This window comes from Arachis hypogaea, chromosome 17 (assembly GCF_003086295.3).
Source record: "Arachis hypogaea cultivar Tifrunner chromosome 17, arahy.Tifrunner.gnm2.J5K5, whole genome shotgun sequence".
Classification (NCBI taxonomy): domain Eukaryota; kingdom Viridiplantae; phylum Streptophyta; class Magnoliopsida; order Fabales; family Fabaceae; genus Arachis; species Arachis hypogaea.
In genome coordinates, this window is record NC_092052.1 from 81,556,978 (window position 1) to 81,562,991 (window position 6,014).

The following is a 6,014-nucleotide window of genomic DNA, read 5'->3' on the forward strand; positions in this document are numbered from 1 at the left end:
CGGTTGGTCATTCTCAGTTCCTCTCGATGTCCGAATACGACCCAGTTCGTGAGTAGCCATTAGGGTTCCTGGCTACACCAAACAGTCGATATCAAGGTGATCAGTCTAAACATCAAAAGCCTAACTCTTCAATTATCCTAAAAAGGCACTCACAAACGAGCATGCTTGATAGAGGCGGGAAACGACGGTTCAGAATTTTAGCAAAATAATTTCTTCGTCGATAGCATAGTCCAAACCGACAAATAACCCTCCCAATCAAATTTTAATTCAAATAAAAGTAACCGAGAGTAATTAAACTTCGGGTCATTTTTCCTAGGAACTAGTGACCACAAGCGTACAATTTTGGTTGTGAAATTCAAGGGTTTTTCAATGATGAAACAAGCAATTAAGAAATAAAAGAATGATCAAAATTGCAATCAATAAACTAATAAAGGAATAAAAGAACTACCTATGTAATATGGACAAGTAATGCCTTAAAATGATGGAAATATGGTTCAAAACATAAATGGGACCTTGACTTGGGATTAGTTATGGATTCCCTTCCTTGCCATAACCACAACTATGATCATTATAATGGATTAATCTCACTTAGTCAACCCTTAACATGGAAGAGTAAGTCAAGTGAGCATAATTGTTCTTAATCCACAAATCCTAGCTAACTTACTAATTACCTTAGTAAAAAGCTAGCGTTAGTGGAAACAATAATAACAAACAACCCAAGAATTATCACTAAATGTCAGAAATTATGACTCTGGTATCCTATATACTCATTTTCTCAAGCCAAGGAGTGGAAATTTATCCCATAATCAAAATTGTTATTTCATCAAACACATGGTAGGCATATTCACAAAAGATGGCAAAATTATAAAATTACTTGGAACTAAGAATAACCAATGGACAAAATGAACAATGGCAACTCAACAAACATAAAATAACCATTAAACATCAAATTCATTAACTAGAACTCAAAATTGCAAAAGTATATATGTAATGATAAAGTGAATTAAAACTATAAGAAGTGTAGAACAAGTAGCATAATAAAAGAGAAAATTAAGAAATACTTACAATGGAAATAAACTAGAGACCGAGATCAAAATTGGAAAATAAAAACTTGTAGTATAAACCCTAATTACATCCTAAAAAAGTTGAGAGAAAACCTAACGTAAAACTACCTAAAACTATCTAAAATATGCCTAAGTGTGTTGTACATTGTATGGTTCCTATGTTATGTTGCTAGCTCGCCTTATATGCTCCAAAGCCTTCAGAAATGGGCCAAAAAGCCTCCCAAAACGTGAGCGACATGACTGATGAGCGGATAATTTATACGCTTTTTGGCATTGTTTTTAGTATCTTTTCAGTATGATTTAGTTAGTTTTTAGTATATTTTTATTAGTTTTTTATTAAAAATCACATTTCTTGACTTTACTATGAGTTTGTGTATTTTTCTGTGATTTCAGGTATTTTCTAGCTGAAATTGAGGGACCTGAGCAAAAATCAGATTCAGAGGTTGAAGAAGGACTGCAGATGCTGTTGGATTCTAACCTCCCTGCACTCAAAGTGGATTTTCTGGAGCTACAGAACTCCAAATGGCACGCTTCCAATTGCGTTGGAAAGTAGACATCCAGGGCTTTCTAGAAATATATAATTGATGACATAAACTGGTGTTCAATGCCAGTTCCAGGTTGCATTTTGGAGTCAAACGCCAGAAACAAGTTGCAAAGTGGAGTTCAATGCCAGAAACACGTTACAAACTGGCGTTCAACTCCAAGAATGACCTCTCCACGTGTAAACTTCAAGCTCAACCCAAGCACACACCAGGTGGGCCCTGGAAGTGGATTTTTACATCATTTACTCAATTCTGTAAACCCTAGTAACTAGTTTAGTATAAATAGGACTTTTTACTATTGTATTAGACATCTTGGGACGTTTAGTTCTTAGATCATGGGGGCTGGCCATTCAGCCATGCCTGAACCTTTCACTTATGTATTTTTCAATGGTAGAGTTTCTACACACCATAGATTAAGGTGTGGAGCTCTGCTGTTCCTCAAAGATTAATGCAAAGTACTACTGTTTTTCTATTCAATTCAACTTATTCCGCTTCTAAGATATTCATTCACACTTCAATATGATGGATGTGATGATCGTGACAGTCATCATCATTCTCAACTTATGAACGCATGCCTGACAACCACTTCTGTTCTACCTTAGATTGAATTGATATCTCTTGGATATCTAATACAGGGGACTGAGTCCGAGATATTAGTGTCTTCGTGGTATAAGTTAGAACCCATGGATGGCCATTCCTGAGATCCAGAATGTCTAAACCTTGTCTGTGGTATTCTGGGTAGGATCTGGGAAGGGATGGCTGTGACGAGCTTCAAACTCGCAAGTACTAGGCGTAGTGACATACGCAAAAGAATAGTAAATCCTATTCCAGTATGATCGAGAACCGACAGATGATTAGCCATGCAGTGACAGCGCATTGGACCATTTTCACAGGAGGATGTGATGTAGCCATTGACAACGGTGATGCCCTACATAAAGCTTGCCATGGAAAGGAGTAGGATTGATTGGATGAAGACAGCAGGAAAGCAGAGATCAGAGGAACGAAAGCATCTCTATACGCTTATATGAAATTCTCACCAATGAATTACATAAGTACCACTATCCTATTTTATATTTTATTTATTTTCATCCACTATAATTTTTTAATACAATTTAATCTGCCTGGCTGAGATTTACAAGGTGACCATAACTTGCTTCATGCTGACAATCTCCGTGGGATCGACCCTTACTCACGTAAGGTTTATTACTTGGACGACCCAATGCACTTGCTGGTTAGTTGTACGAAGTTGTGAAACAGATATAAGATCATGAACGTGCGTATTGAGTTTTTAGCACCGTTACCAAGGAATGGAATGATTACGATTTCGCACACCAAGTTTTTGGTGCCGTCGCCGGGGATTGTTCGAGTTTGGACAACTGACAGTTCATCTTGTTGCTCAGATTAGGTAATTTTCTTTTTCGTTTTATTTTCAAAAAATTTTTTTTTTCAAAAAAATCTTTTCAAAAATATATTTTTCTTCAGAATTTTTAAGAATGAATTCTAGTGTTTCAGATGATGTTTTTATCATCACAGGAGCTAGTTGATTCCCATCAATTTGGCTATTGTATGTAATGTCCTGCTGAAGCTTGTTCTGCCCTGTCTAATCTCTTTAGACTGAAGCTTTAGACTAACTTTGCATGATTCCTAGGAATTCTTATTAAAAATTTTGAAATCCTTATTTTCTTTTTTAAAATAATTTTCGAAAATCCAAAAAAAAAATTCTTCTTTTTTCGTTTTTCCCAATTAATTTTCAAAAAATACAAAAAATTTACAAATTCATAAAATCAAAAATATTTTTGTGTTTCTTGTTTGAGTCTAGAGTGAATTTTTTTTAAGTTTGGTGTCTTGCATGTGTTTCTTTTTCTCAAGAATTTTCGAAAATTCATCATATGTTCTTCATGATCTTCGAGTTATTCCTGGCCAGTCTTCTTGTTTGATCTTCATATTTTCTTGTTTTGTGTCTTTTCTTGTTTTTCATATGCATTTTTAATTTGTTAGTTTCTAAAGTTTGAAAATTTCTAAGTTTGGTGTCTTGCATGTTTTTCTTTCATTAAAAATTTTCAAAAAAAAAAAAAGTCTTGATGTTCATCTTGATCGTCAAAGTGTTCTTGGTGTTCATCTTGACATTCATAGTGTTCTTACATGAATTGAGTGTTTTGATTCATAATTTTTATGTTATGAGTCTTTTTCATGTTTTTCTTTTTCTTCATTAAAAATTCAAAAATCAAAAAAATATCTTTTCCTTATTTTACTCAAAATTTTCGAAAATATGATTTGATTTAGTCAAAAAGTTTTTAAATTTAATTGTTTCTTATGAATCAAATCAAATTTTCAATTTAAAAATCTTATCTTTTCAAAATCTTTTTCAAAAATCAAATCTTTTTCATTTTACCTTCATATTTTCGAAAACTTTTTAAAATTGATTTTCAAAATCTTTTTCTTATTTTATTTCTTAATTTTCAAAATCTTTACTAACATTTAATATGATTGATTGAAAAATTTCAAGTTGTTACTTGCTTATTAAGAAAGATTCAATCTTTAAACTCTAGAATCATATCTTTTTAGTTTCTTGTTAGTCAAGTAATCAACTTTAGTTTTCAAAATCAAATCTTTTTAATTTTCTTTTCAAATCTTTTTCAAATTAAAATTTCAATCATATCTTTTTCAAATTCAATTTCAAAATCTTTTCTAACTTCTTATCTTTTTAAAATTGATTTTCAAATCTTATCTTTTTGTTTCAATCATATCTTTTTAAATTTCAATCATATCTTTTTCAAAAACAAATTTCAAAACTTTTTCAATCAATCTTATCTTTTTGTTTCAATCATATCTTTTTCAAAACTACCTAACTAATCCTCTCTCTCTTATTTTCGAAAATTCCCTCTCTCCTTTTTCAAAATTCCTTTTTAATTAACTAATTGTTTTAATTTTAATTTAATTTCAACTTTAATTTTCGAAATCTAACTTTCAATTTTAATTTTTATTTTAATTAAATTTCAAAATTCTCTCTCTCATCTCCTTCTATTTATTTATTCATCTACTAACACTTCTCTTCCATCCAAAAATTCAAACACCACCTCCCTCTCTGTGTTCGAGCTTTTCCTTTTCTTTTCTTTACATTACATTCTTTTCTTCTTCTACTCACACAAAGGAATCTCTATACTGTGACATAGAGGATTCCATATTTTCTTTGTTATTCCCTTCTTTGTCAATTGTCATATGAGCAGGAGCAAGGACAAAAAAATTCTTGTTGAAGCAGATCCTGAACCTGAAAGGACTCTAAAAAGGAAACTAAGAGAAGCTAAAATACAACAATCCAGAGACAACCTTACAGGGATTTTCGAACAGGAAGAGGAGATGGCAGCCGAAAATAATAATAATGCAAGGAGGATGCTTGGTGACTTTACTGCACCTAATTCCAATTTACATGGAAGAAGCATCTCCATTCCTGCCATTGGAGCAAACAATTTTGAGCTGAAACCTCAATTAGTTTCTCTGATGCAACAGAACTGCAAGTTTCATGGACTTCCATCTGAAGATCCTTTTCAGTTCTTAACTGAGTTCTTGCAGATCTGTGATACTATTAAGACCAATGGGGTTGACCTCAAGGTCTACAGGCTTATGCTTTTTCCGTTTGCTGTAAGAGACAGAGCTAGAGTGTGGTTGGACTCTCAACCCAAAGATAGCCTGAACTCTTGGGATAAGCTGGTCACGGCTTTCTTAGCCAAGTTCTTTCCTCCTCAAAAGCTGAGTAAGCTTAGAGTGGATGTTCAAACCTTCAGACATAAAGAAGGTGAATCCCTCTATGAAGCTTGGGAGAGATATAAGCATCTGACCAAAAAGTGTCCTTCTGACATGCTTTCAGAATGGACCATCCTGGATATATTCTATGATGGTCTGTCTGAGTTAGCTAAGATGTCATTGGATACTTCTGATATGCCTGCAGAAGCTCAAAAACTCATTGACATGGTTCCTAATAACCAGTTCATGTACACTTCTGAGAGGAATCCTGTGAGTAATGGGACGCCTCAGAAGAAGGGAGTTCTTGAAATTGATACTCTGAATTCCATATTGGCTCAGAATAAAATATTGACTCAGCAAGTCAATATGATTTCTCAGAGTCTGAATGGAATGCAAGCTGCATCCAACAGTACTCAAGAGGCATCTTCTGAGGAAGAAGCTTATGATCCTGAGAACCCTGCAATAGAAGAGGTGAATTACATGGGTGAACCCTATGGAAACACCTATAATCCCTCATGGTGAAATCACCCAAATCGCTTATGGAAGGATCAACAAAAGCCTCAACAAGGCTTTAATAATGGTAGAAGAAATAGGTTTAGCAATAGCAAGCCTTTTCCATCATCCACTCAGCAAAAGACAGAGAGTTCTGAGCAGAATCCATCTAGCT

At 33.8% G+C, this 6,014-nt stretch overlaps 1 non-coding gene across 1 annotated transcript; it reads right to left on the reverse strand.

Moving 5' to 3' along the window:
* Positions 1–5,359: 5,359 nt before the first annotated feature.
* LOC112767998 (small nucleolar RNA R71) lies at positions 5,360–5,467 on the reverse strand. The gene has a single exon (XR_003185437.1). It is a non-coding gene; the product is annotated as a small nucleolar RNA R71 (small nucleolar RNA).
* Between the last annotated feature and the right edge of the window lie 547 nt (positions 5,468–6,014).